Source organism: Balaenoptera musculus, chromosome 1, assembly GCF_009873245.2.
Source record: "Balaenoptera musculus isolate JJ_BM4_2016_0621 chromosome 1, mBalMus1.pri.v3, whole genome shotgun sequence".
In the NCBI taxonomy this organism is placed as follows: domain Eukaryota; kingdom Metazoa; phylum Chordata; class Mammalia; order Artiodactyla; family Balaenopteridae; genus Balaenoptera; species Balaenoptera musculus.
Genome location: NC_045785.1, coordinates 134,636,727 through 134,650,036, shown reverse-complemented (window position 1 = coordinate 134,650,036; position 13,310 = coordinate 134,636,727). Strand labels below are relative to the sequence as shown.

Below are 13,310 nucleotides of genomic sequence, written 5' to 3'. Positions count from 1 at the left end.
CACACTCCGCAACAAGAGAAGCCACTGCAATGAGAAGCCCGCGCACCGCAACAAAGAGTAGCCCCGTTTGCCGCAACTAGAGAAAGCCCGCGCGCAGCAACGAAGACCCAACGCAGCCAAAAAAATTAAAATAAATAAAATAAATTTTTAAAAAAAGCATGTATACACTTTTAGGCATAAATCAAAGTAATCACCTACTAAATGAACTCCTACGAATGATATACGAAAACAGAATAACAGAAATGCTAAAAATGACATTATTTTTTTCTCTTCAAATTTTTATACGGAAAACAAAAATCAATATTATGTCACCATTATATAATTTTAAGTCCCCTTTCTTCTCAAGCAACCCCTTCAGCGCCAAGTGTCCAGTGTTTATATTGAATATTTTAAGTCATGTCATTTCTCTGTGATACCAACATTTATACAATAATGTATATTCCTACCTCCACAGCTATATAGTTATCTAACTATAACACACACTTTTATAACACAGAATTGTTATACATTTTAACACTTTAAAACTTAGTTTTTGAAAAGTATGAGGCAAAAAAAAAATTTTTCTTCAAAGTATAATGGGCCACCTACTGTGGATGCTCAAATTGTAAATTGTGGTATTTTAAAATTGGCAGGACTCATCTACACAAAGGAAAACAAAGTGTTACTAATTTTTCAAGAAAAAAAAATGCTCTCTCCTCTAACTATATTATTTAGGTTGAACCTAAAATATCTGAAGTAGCCTTTTTTCTGGATTCTGTTTTTGTTTTTGTTTTTCTGGACTCTGTTTTAACAAGAGCTTGGCCAAGTCTTTTAAAAGTAAAGCCTGGGGCTTCCCTGGTGGCGCAGTGGTTAAGAATCTGCCTGCCAATGCAGGGGATACGGGTTCGAGCCCTGGTCTGGGAAGATCCCACATGCAGCGGAGCAACTAAGCCCGTGAGCCACAACTACGAGCCTGTGCTCCGCAACGGGAGAGGCCGTGACAGTGAGAGGCCGTGACAGTGAGAGGCCCGCGCACCGCGATGAAGAGTGGCCCCCGCTCGCCACAGCTGGAGAAAGCCCTCGCACAGAAACGAAGACCCAACACAGCCAAAAATAAATAAATTAATTAATTAATTAATTTAAAAAAAAAAAGTAAAGCTTGAAAATATTAATGTATCTAATGGAACTATATGAAGGTTTTTCAAACTATTTCCTTCCAGAGTTCCCAAATGTTTTTGGGGTCCCAGGCAGTGAGAACTGGGCACAAAAGCCTTTCTGTGTTCCCCATTTCTTGTTTGTAGGAAATAGGCTTCATTCAGCCTCCTTGACCTTCCCAGAGTTCCAAAGGGAAGGTTCAAACAGCTGTTTATCAGGGAAGGGAGGGGATGCAGAAACAAGGGCGGAGCAGTCAAGAAACAATAGTGCAAGCCTTGGGACAGGGTCCTGACTCCTCCTCAAGGAATATACAATATCTTTGAGCTCTTCTGCACAACAAAGGCCCCCACCCAGATGGAGGATGGCAACTTTAGGCTGAGTGCAAGATTCCTGGAGCACCGCCCTGTTACCTCACTACCAACCAATCAGAAGGAACCATACACCCTACAGCCCTCACCCCAAATTTTGTCTATAAAAACTTCTACCCCCAAACTGTAACAAGGAAGAGCCAACTGTGACTCCAAGTTGGATCTGTTTCTTTTACTTTAACCTTTGCGTTTCGTTGCTTTTGTTATTATAATCACTGTCTATAGCTGTAAGCACACATAATGGCCTGCCACCGGGAACCCCTGTCCCTCTGTCTGTTAAACTAAAAGGCCTTTGTTCAGCTCACAGAGAAACATTCTGACCCTGCCCACCTGTGAATGGCTGCAGAAAAGACAAAATTAACACATCCCCTCCTCAAGATAAATGGCCTTTTCTTTACTTCCTCACCTCCTCCCCATCTCTTCTATAAAAGAAACTGGCAACCAGACCCTGAATAAGATGGTTTTGGGGGGGCGGACCCTAGTCCGCCATCTTCTCGGTCTGCTGGCTTTCCGAATAAAGTCGCTATTCCTTGCCTCAACACCTCGTCTCCTTGATTTATTGCCCTGCTGTGCGGGGAGCAGAGTGAGCCTGGACTCGGTAACACAAACTCCGATGTTTCAGTTTATTTGGCCTCACTGTGTGTCAGGCACACAAACCTTGTTCAGTAACAATAGCTGATGGAGATGAAAAATACGAGATATACACATATGAACAATACACAGTAGACTACCTAAATGTCACCTGTGAAATAGAACCATTAATGAAAAGACTCAAAGAACATATAAAAGTTTAGCAAAGAAAGCAAACCGGAGATGACTGGAAATGCCTTTTTTGAGCTGGATGTCAAGCTGAAACCTTTAAGGATCTCAGTAAGTAGGACTTAAGATTAACTGAAAAGTGGGAGGAGGAGACAATATGATGAAAACCCAAGAGAGGAAAGTATTAGCCAAACAGAAAATGTGAATGGTGCTGCCCGGTTTTAAGGACAAAAACATATAGAACCTATGTTCCCTGGAAGAAATAGAGTTTTATAAAATTATTTGTTCATATTAAGGTTATCAAATAGTATTTTATTTTAGTTCCTTTTGCTCGTTTCAATTATATGCCCATCTTCATTCTGAAATTTTTCAATAGGCATGATGCTGTTACCGAGTCCAAGCTCGCTCTGCTTACCGCACAACAGGCCAATAAATCGGGAGAGGAGGTGTTGAGGCAAAGAATACGACTTTATTCGGAAAGCTGGCAGACCGAGAAGATGGGAGGACTAGGGTTTCCAAAAAACCATCTTATCGGGGTCTGGATGCCAGTTTCTTTTATAGAACAGAAAGGAGGAGGAGGTGAGGAAGTAAAGTAATAAGGCCATTTATCTTGCAAAATAGGAGGGGATGTGTTAATTTCTTCTTTTCTGTAGCCATTCACAGGTGGGCAGGGTCAGATTGTCTCCCTAAAAGCTGAACAGAGGAACTTGAGTTTAACATTCAGGCAGAGGGGCAGGGTTCCCTGAGTCAGGCCATTATGTATAATAACAAAAGCAACGAAAAGCAAAGGTTAAAGTAAAAGAAACAGATCCAATGTGGAGTCAAAATTGGCTCTTCCCTGTTACAGTGCTTCCCTAACCAAAAACAAAACAAACACCCAAAAAAGTGACACTCAAACAAAAAAAGGAGCGGGGGGTGGGCTATTTTCTCATTAAGTTCTAGCATTGGACTGCTTAATAAATGAAGGTATTTTTCAGGTACAAAAACGCTGTCTCACGTAGAAATATACTAAAAGAGAAGAAGGGAAAGAATTCGTTCATTCCACTAAGTGCTAGGTGTAGTTCTGGGCACTGCTGCAGGCACTGGAGATCCAACAATGAACAAAACCTAGTGCCTGCCCTCATGGAACTTAAAACTCCAGTGGGGGTAAACAGGACATACAGTATGCCAGATGGTGTTAGGGAAAGAAAGAAAGAGAAGGGACTGGGGGAAAGAGGGTGCTATTTTTCATAGAGAGGTCAGAGAAAGCCTCAAAAATAAGATGACGTTTGATAAGATCTGAAGAATGTAAGAGGGCAAGTTAGTCAATACCTGTGGGAAAAGTACCAGAAGAAAGAAGCGTTAAGGGTAAAAAGCCCTGAGGCAGGAACACCCTTGAAATGTTTGAGTAATAGCAAGGAAACAGGACATTATAGTTGAAGCAAAAGAGTGATAAGAGTTGAGGTCAGAAAAGAAGGGGAGGGTGGCAGGAGAGGGGCGAAACCATGTAAGGTCTTAACACTTTACCCACTATTCACATTAGTGCACTGAAATTTTATTCAACATTAAAAAAGAAGCCTGGAATCTTTTAACTAGGATTCCTCATACTCTGGAACTAGCACCCTTCCCAATTAAGTATCGGGTTAAGTAGACCAGAAGCATGGGAAAAAAACAAGCCATAATGAATGTTATAAAAATATCAGTAAAAGCTGATATTTATCTACCCAACTCAAATGAAAAATACTCAACTTCTCACGGCACAAGCTCGTGCCTTACTACTCGCCCACAGATGAGCCATTGCCGTACATGCCCCAAAACTTGCAATTTCCACAGCCTACAGCAACCTCCTTATCCTCACCCTCCTCATCAATCAAACCATTCTCTTTTCCCCTTCTTTTTCTCCCCATACTCCAAAACTCCTACTGTAAGCAAAGAATGTTGCCCACCATTCCAGTTCTACAAGGATCAAACCACTGCCACTGCAGTCACCCACCCTTGAGGGGAATTCAGGATGGAGAAAACAAGGAAGCATTCCATGCTTTGGATATACTGACCCCTAGACAGTAAAGTGCACATCTAAGGAAAATTTTCAAATGGCCCCAGATTCTTGCATCTTCCTGTACATAGAAAAGTACTAAAATCATTAATTTGAGATGTCTATTCTTTGTGATTAGCAGTAATCCTCCTATGCTTGACTACATGTTTTTCCCAGGCAAAAATCTCATATATATCCTGGCTCCTCTCCTGCCTCTTTTTCTTTTTATTATTAATTAATTAATTAATTAATTTTTATTTATTTTTGGCTGTGGGTCTTCGTTTCTGTGCGAGGGCTTTCTCTAGTTGCGGCGACCGGGGGCCACTCTTCATCGCGGTGCGCGGGTCTCTCACTGTCACAGCCTCTCTTGTTGCGGAGCACAGGCTCCAGACGCGCAGGCTCAGTAGTTGTGACGCACGGGCCTAGTTGCTCTGTGGCATGTGGGATCTTCCCAGACCAGGGCTCGAACCCGTGTCTCCTGCATCGGCAGGCGGATTCTCAACCACTGTGCCACCAGGGAAGCCCTCTCCTGCCTCTTTTGAACAGTCTCCTCAGAGCCACTAAGAAGCTATTTCTTGGGCTATGAGGTCCCTGAATAAGGTTCCTGAATAAAAACTTAACTCACAACTTTTACCTTTTGAGTTGTTCTTTCAGTGGACAGTGAAACTGAGCAGGAGCCTGCATGGCCCTTCCAGGTATAAAAGCCTTTCTGTGTTTCCTGTTTCTTGTTTGTAGGAAAAAAGCTTGAGCCTCCTAGACCTTCCCAGAGTTCTAAAGGGCAGATTCATGCAGTTACTAATTAGGGAATGCAGAAACAAAGGAAAAGCAGTCAAGAAAGATAGTTCAACAATAAAACAGAGTCCTAGTTCCTCCTCAAGGGATATACATAACAATCTGATACATATCTTCGAATTGTTCTACAGGAACAATTCCAGGTGGAAGATGGGAACTGCAGGCTCAGACCCCAGACTGGTCTCACCCAGAAGGTTGATTTGAGATTCCTGGAACAGCACACTGTTACCTCACCAGCAACCAATCAGAAGAAAGTCATACACCCTACAGCCGCCACCCCAAATGTTGCCTTTAAAAACTCTTCTCTGGGGGCTTCCCTGGTGGCGCAGTGGTTGAGAATCTGCCTGCCAATGCAGGGGACGCGGGTTCGAGCCCTGGTCTGGGAAGATCCCACATGCCGCGGAGCAACTGGGCCCGTGAGCCACAACTACTGAGCCTGCGCGTCTGGAACCTGTGCTCGGCAACGAGAGGCCGCGATAGTGAGAGGCCCGCGCACCGCGATGAAGAGTGGCCCCCACTTGCCACAACTAGAGAAAGCCCTCGCACAGAAACGAAGACCCAACACAGCCATACATACATACATACATACATAAATAAAAAGAATGTAAGCAGACAAGAATAGCATTTAAAAAATAAAAAATAAAAAAAAAAATTTAAAAAAAAAAAAAAAAAAAAAAAACTCTTCTCTGAAAACCACCCAGATTTCATGTCTTCTGAGCATGAGCCACTCATTCTCCTTGTGTAAGCAAATAGGGTAGGGGGTCCCCAGAGAAAGAAAACTAGGCATGGCTTTCTTGACATATGAGAAGCCATTTTTGGCCTAAGTAATATTGTGATCTAAGCCTGGTCACAATGCTTGCCCTTGAACAGATCTCATAATTAATGATCTTAAGGGAAGTAAGGGAATGCAGAACAAAGGAAAAGGAGTTAAGAAACAATAGTCCTAGTTCCTCCTCAAGGGATATACATAATATCTTTGAGTTCAGCAGGAACTAAGGCCCTCACGCGGGTGGAGGATGGAGTAACGATGTTGACCCTCATGACTTCAACTAAAGCTTAGACTCTGTGGACTTTTGGCCCAATTCTATGTTTCTCAGCTCAAGCCCCTCCATGAATATTCATGTACCCTTGGCTTAAAACTTCCCCAATTTTGCTGTTGGGGAGACAATGCTTTGGGAAAGATCCCCAGTGTTCTCCAAGTAATAAATCCTTCTCCCACTCTCTGCCTTGGTTGTGTCTTTTGGCTTGACACCCACCAAGAAGTGAACCCAGTTTTTCGGGTAACACTTGCTTGGTCCTTGCAATAACTTTTCTCTGCTCCAAACTCTGATGTTTTGGTTGTTTGGTTTCACACTGCACCAGGCACACAAACTTGGATTTGACAACAACAGCATGAAGGCATTTCTTAATGCTGATGATATAAAATTCACATTTTATGGCAAGACGAGAAAGATTTAAACATAATATTTTCCTTTGCCTGTTTGGACCTCCTCCCTCCCCCCTTTAGTGTGTATTGTGCATGTGCATTAACCAAACCTCCTTAGCAGATAACATTCTTTCTTAATCTCATCAAGGGTCACAACTCCTTAGGAGATAACCTTCCTTCTTAATCTTGTAAGGGGCCCCAAAGACCATGACCTACTACCTGCTTTGTACCTCTAGATCTGGATTGTGTCAACTGTCAATAATCTGTCATTTAATGTACAGCCCTCTATCTCAAAAACTTAATATAACTGTCTATGACCTCTCATAGGCAGAACAGTTCTTGGAAATTTCTGAGAGGCTGTTCCCAGGTTATAATCCTCAATTTGGCGTGAATAAGATTGTCCACTTCTTTCTTAGAAGGACTTACTAATTTTTTTCATCAACGATGCCTTTGTCCTCTTTATCTGAGGAATTAAAGTTGATTGAAGCTGCTGCCACTGGGACACAAGGAAGAACTCTATTGTGGACACTATTAAGTTTCCTTAACCTCCTCCTTTCATGTATCCAAGTACTGATAGAAATAAAGAGTGACTGCTTATTACTGTCAATCCCTTTGTAAGAGGGAATATAGGAAAGCACAGTACAAGAAGTGCTCCACTTCTGCCTTTTTCTGAGTTCTTCTATTTCATGAAACTTGTGTTAATTAGCACTTCAAAACGTGACCACAATAAATCTGTCTAAAAATGTCTATCAGTAACCTGAAAAGGAGACAAGCTTATAGGCTTTCTAATTTACTTATCTTCTCAATCTCATCTCTATTAACATTAACTTCACCCAGCCCATGGACTATATGATTGTCCCAGCACAACAGATGGACAGAAGGAAAACAGAAGGAAGGAGGCAGGCAGTTAACTAGAAACTAGAAAAGCAAGGTGCTTAGATAATCTATCAAAGAACCTCATTTTTAAAACAAGCAGTTAAAGGAGACAACCTCTAAGATTCTAAGAATGGGGAACAACCACCAAGAAGCAAAGATTCTACGGTTGGAACACAGTGAAGGCACGCACGAGTGATCAGAGACGAGGCTGGAGAAACAAATAGGGTCTATAGTTCATGACAGATGTTTTAAGGTTTTTGTTTGTTTGTTTGTTTTTTGCCATGTCACTCGGCTTGTGGGATCTTAGTTCCCTACCCGGGGATTTATTTATTTATTTATTTATTTAGGCCGCGCTGTGTCTCAGTTGCGGCACACGGGATCTTCAGTTGCAGCATGCGGACTCCTTAGCTGTGGCATGCATGTGGGATCTAGTTCCCCGACCAGGGATTGAACCCGGGACCCCTGCATTGGGAGCATAGAGTCTTACCCACCTGACCACCAGGGAAGTTCCCCCAATCAGGGATTGAACCTGGGCCCTCAGCAGTGAAAGCAAGGAGGAGTCCTAACCACTGGACCACCAGGGAATTCCCCCATTTTAAGAATTTTTCATTTTATCCTAAGGGCAACTGAAAACCAATGTGTTTTAAGCACAAGGTTTATAAACATATCAGGGAATTCCCCCATTTTAAGAATTTTTCATTTTATCCTAAGGGCAACTGAAAACCAATGTGTTTTAAGCACAAGGTTTATAAACATATTCAGATTTGCACTTCAGAAAGAGAACGCTTCTAAAAAGCCTTCCAAACAGAGGTTACTTTGGACTGAGTCTTAAAATGAGAAAAGAGCAGGGTCGTTTACGGATAAAGTAACCCTTACAGAGGCATGAAAAATTTAAAAAGTAGGTTGAGAGAAAGAAACACAAAATAAACATGTATACTCTGAGTAGAGAGTATAAAATATTATACTCTGGAACTTCCGGGTTGGTGAACCCATGGTGACGCAGGGAGAATGGCTCATTCAGAGAGCATGGAAGCTCCGCACCCTTTCCCCATACTTGCCCTGTGCACCTCTTCCACCTGGCTGTTCCTGAGCTATTATATCCTTTTATAATAAACTGGTGATCTAGTAAATAAAAAAAATTAAAAAATAAAAATTATACTCTGACTCCACAAGGTCATATCACTAGTTCATGAATTACTTGTTTCTCTGATTCACCACCTGGCTTTGCACAGAGAATCTTTTAACCTCACAGTGGCATGGAACAAGAAACCTGACCTTTTCGGGCAAAGCAAGTAACACAACAGAACACGTAATACAGTGTTTAAATTGAATCCCCAAGAGAGGGCTCCCCTAACAATTCACTCTAACGTATACTGCATCTTATTCTTTTCCATCATTGCACTTAATACAATCTAAAATGCTTTATATTTCTATTTTTTGGTGTCTTAATGTCCACCTCCCCCACCTGACTTTAAAACCATGTCTATTTGTTAACCACTCTACAGTCACCTCTCAGCAAAACAACTGTCAAGACTGTACGTGTTAAATATATTTCCAGACAGCTTTTGATATCAACTCCTGCCCCCGAAACCCCTACTCATACCACTGCTTGCTTTATTCGATATCTGTTATAAAGCAGAAAGTAGATATCTAAAACAAAACAAAACTACGTAGCCCTGACTTCTTTGTGGAAACTATAAAGGGAAAGGGACTAAAAATCACTACTGTTGTTATTGTTGATAATGGCTGTTAATAACTGAATGACTGCTTTATGCTAGATACTCTCTTAGGGGCTTTTAAATATTATTTCTAGTCTTAAAACAGTCTTTGAAGTAGGCAATAGAATTCCTATTTTACATATGAGAGATCTAAGCGTGAACAAGTCAAGTGATGTGACTTACCCAAGGTCACCACTTGTAGGCTATAGAACTAGGATCAGAACTCCAGTCTATCTGACCTCAGAGTTCGCATTACATTATATTGCTTTCCACTGTACTTTATATAAAATAGCTTCTATATGATTAGCGCCATAAGCCAAAAGAGTAAAACCTAAAAAGTCAATGATGTACATACGTGTAGCCTGAAAATGGTAGGTAATCCAGTAAAAAGGTGTTGTTTAGCTTAGTTCTGTTACAAACATTTCATTTGAAGGCATCAGTGTAGAAGAGGTTTAAAGTCCTAAACGGTGCATTGTAATAAATTCCTCCTACATAGTCAAGAAAAGTCTTGAGTATAACTGTTACATAATCCTTAATACAGGAAGACAAAGGTTCAAGATAAACCAGGAACTAATCAAATTAGAGCTCTGAATTTTAATCCCTTTTTATTTAAAATGAAATTCATCCTGGGCTATTTCCCAACTTAAGTTAGACTACAATATTCTTGATATCATATTGTTATCAGTCTAAACTGAGCTGAAACACATTAATTCACCTTAATCTACTTAGGTAGCTCCTGCATCTTAACTATCCAAATGGTATATATTACAGTTTCTCATCATCACTGCCTACCTCCTTCACTTCATTAGCCATTATTAAATGCTAGAAAGCAAGAAAGAAGTAAAAATATTACATTCCCAGTAGTTACCAAATGATGCATCAGTACAAATGATTATCATGAAATAATTTTTTAAAAATCACATTTTCAAAGAATATTTTAACACAAAAAAAGCCACAAAATGATGTTAAGAAAAATATACAACTGAATATATAAATGGATGCTGATTTTGCTAATGTATCTGACACAGATGCCTGCATGTGTCTACTTGGATCTGTGCATACAATATAAGAAGGAAAACAAATTACTGGAGAAAATAAACCAAAATATTATCTCCAAGTGGTGGGCATATGGGTGGTGAGTGTTTCCTTTTTATACTTTGTCTCATAAATTTTCTGCAATGAGCCTATATTACTTCTATAATCAGAAAAAAAAAAAACTACATTAATTAAGAAAATATATTCCTCCTGTTCTTCAAACAATCCTCCTGTTGTGATATGGTATCAAAACATTAAAATAAAATCTTTTAAACCTTGCCCTTTTTTTCTAAAAGAAGGTACCTTATCTAATCTGTCACTGATCTTTGTTTGGCACTATGGAAAAAAAAAGCTGCCAAGTGAATTACACTACACAGCACAGTGTTTTCTTGTTTCCAGAGACATTACAAAACAGAGAGTAACCATCACCTGTAAGATCTTCAATAGAGCTCTAAAATCATGTAGTTTCTTACCAAGAATACCAACGTACAGTGACATCACCTTAGAGCTTTCAATGAACAATTTAAAGGTATCTAACTCAATTGCTGTTCCTCTTGCTTATCCATTTTATACATAGTATTCTCGGCTAGCATGAGAACAGAAACGACGTCTTCAAAATCTCAGCACCTACTGTAGTGCCTGACAGACAAAGGAACCAAGTAAGTGTTGTTCATGGAACTAAATTACTGAACATTCCTAAGGGGGAATGCGGCAGGTACATTTCTTCATTTTGTAAATAAGTGATGAAATCATAAAGAACAATGAACTGACCTTCCCAAAGTTTATCAAAGCAGACTAGAGACTAATACATTTATTTATGTATTTAAGTAAAATGAGGAAAGGCAGAAAGGGAAACAGAAGAATGTAGTCACACTTACACAGCCAAAAGAAGGTAAGATTTGACCAGAAGATCAGGGGTAGTAAACTACAATGGATAATTGGATAGTTATTATAGTGACTGTTAATTGTCAACCTATCATTTCCCACCCCCTTCCTTAGTACTAGAACCCCTAATTTTTACCTGGGCACCTAAATGCCCAGAATAAATAAATTTCCCAGTCTCCCTTTGCACCTAGGTGTGGCCAGGTGACTAAGTTCTTGCCAATGAGATACAGGCAGAATCAGTTTGACAAAACCTCCAGAAAAACTTCCTTAAAAGACAGCTGGTACCTGTTCCTTGCTGCCTTTCTTCCCCTACATCAATTCTGCTCTTTGAAACTCAGATGAAATGGCTGAAGCCACTTGGACAATGAGAAGACAAATCACAGCCTACAAATGGTGAGGCAGGGAGGCAGAAGGAGGAGTCGCTGAGGACCAGAGTCACCATACCAGCTGTGGACCTCTCACCTCTGGATCATTGACACAAGAGGAAAATGCACTTCTATCTTGTTTAAGCCACAATTATTTGTGTTCATCTTGCGTTGCTATTACGGCACAAGCTAATCTCAACTTATACAAATGATCAAAGAATTTCTGGGCAGAAAACACTTAGACTTGTCTTTCCAGCAGTCTGCCAACAAATCAAATAAGTTGGCACTATCCAAAAACTTCTTTAGTTTACTTGAACAAGTGATAAGCCATGAAGAGGAGGCCTCGTTTGCAGACATGCCATTTGAGTCGTACTCATTACACATCGCTCATTTAATGGTCAGGCAACTGCACTAGATACTGATATGAAAAACAACACTAGAAATGCTATATAAGAAGCAAGTGAAATATAAATATGTATTTTTAAGAAGCAGAAAGAGAAAGTAATTTTTCATCCCTTCAATTTTCACATTAGACCTAACATTTCCTCTATAAAATTGTGTACATTAATAAAAGTTCTACAAACATCGATAGTAAAGATATCCTCTTTTCTCTTCTCAACATACTCACTTTCCTCTGGAAACTGTCCTCAAAGGTGAGGACAGGCACCCCGTGTCCAGGTTAGGGCTGTACTATATGGCCCTGCCCTTCTGAACAAAATTCAATTCTCTCTCTCATAGACCTGAAACTCTGAGCTTAGAAAGCGTGACTGGAAACCTTATTAACTGAAAAATTCAGAAATAGCTGAACTCTTGCCATTAAAATAAATATCCTTTCCAAAGCCTGAGCGTGTTCAACTTCTCCTAGGATTCTATGAGATACATTAATCTTTCAAATACACTTCCTTTTATGCTTAAATAAGGCAAAGTAGGTTTCTGGTATCTGCAACCAATAGAAAAAATATAAAACAATGTTAAAGCTAATTTCTCTACTAACATAGAGAATGTAGCTCTGATGTAGCTGGTTGGAACCTAATCATTTGAATCTCCCTTGGACTGTTCCAAGATCTTTCAAGGCTTGTTACAACACAATTCTAAGGATTTCAAAAGGTCATACATAGTGTTGTATGACCCCACTAGCACCATATTTTTTTTTTAATTAAGTACTTCAAAGTTTTTTTATGACAGCATTTAGACCTAGAAGTGACCTTAAAAAATTCAATCAGTTCAACCCACTAATGTCATCACCTCTCTCATTTCTCTTCCCTTAGGACTAAAGAGCTTGCTCAGTACTTGACAACCTTCTTCACACCTTTCTCCTTAATAGGAGCTCCTCTATCTGTATATATAAATTTTCACTGAATTCTTTGTAAGTTGCCATATTTAGCAAATAAAAATATAGGAGACCCCCCCCACTATATATATTTAGGCCAGTTGGTTAAATTTGAATTTGATAAACAACTAACTTTTTTAGTCTAGGTATGTCCCTAATATTGCATGATGACCAACAAACTATCTGTGGTTTGCCTGAAATTCAAATTTATCTAGGCATACTGTATTTTATCTGACAACTCTAGTGCCATGGAGCCGAAAGAGTTGCCCAGTAAGAGCTATAGTCTATCTATTCCCTTTACAACAGGAAGTAGAGAATTAGGAGCAAAAGTTTAAGTTAGCTACACAATGATGACACAGACTGTTAGAGCTGAAGGGTACCCCGGAGATAACTAGTCCAGTGTTCTTACTTTAAACATTAGGGTAAGAGTGTCCAACTGGGTTGGAACATGACACCAAATTACCAATGATTAGAAAGATTGTTTATTTTCATTTGTCTCTAAAATTATTTCTAAAATCCCACAAGGGAAAAGAACAAGTAAATTTCATGGCTCTGAACAATATTCACATACCTGCCACCTCAATGGTCATTTCGTATTAGTAAATGTT

At 39.8% G+C, this 13,310-nt stretch overlaps 1 protein-coding gene across 8 annotated transcripts in view; it reads right to left on the bottom strand.

Annotated features, from left to right (window-relative positions):
* Positions 1–13,310, bottom strand: part of SOAT1 (sterol O-acyltransferase 1) — a 58,345-nt gene that overhangs the window by 14,380 nt on the left and 30,655 nt on the right. The gene's annotated exons all lie outside the window — the stretch shown is intronic.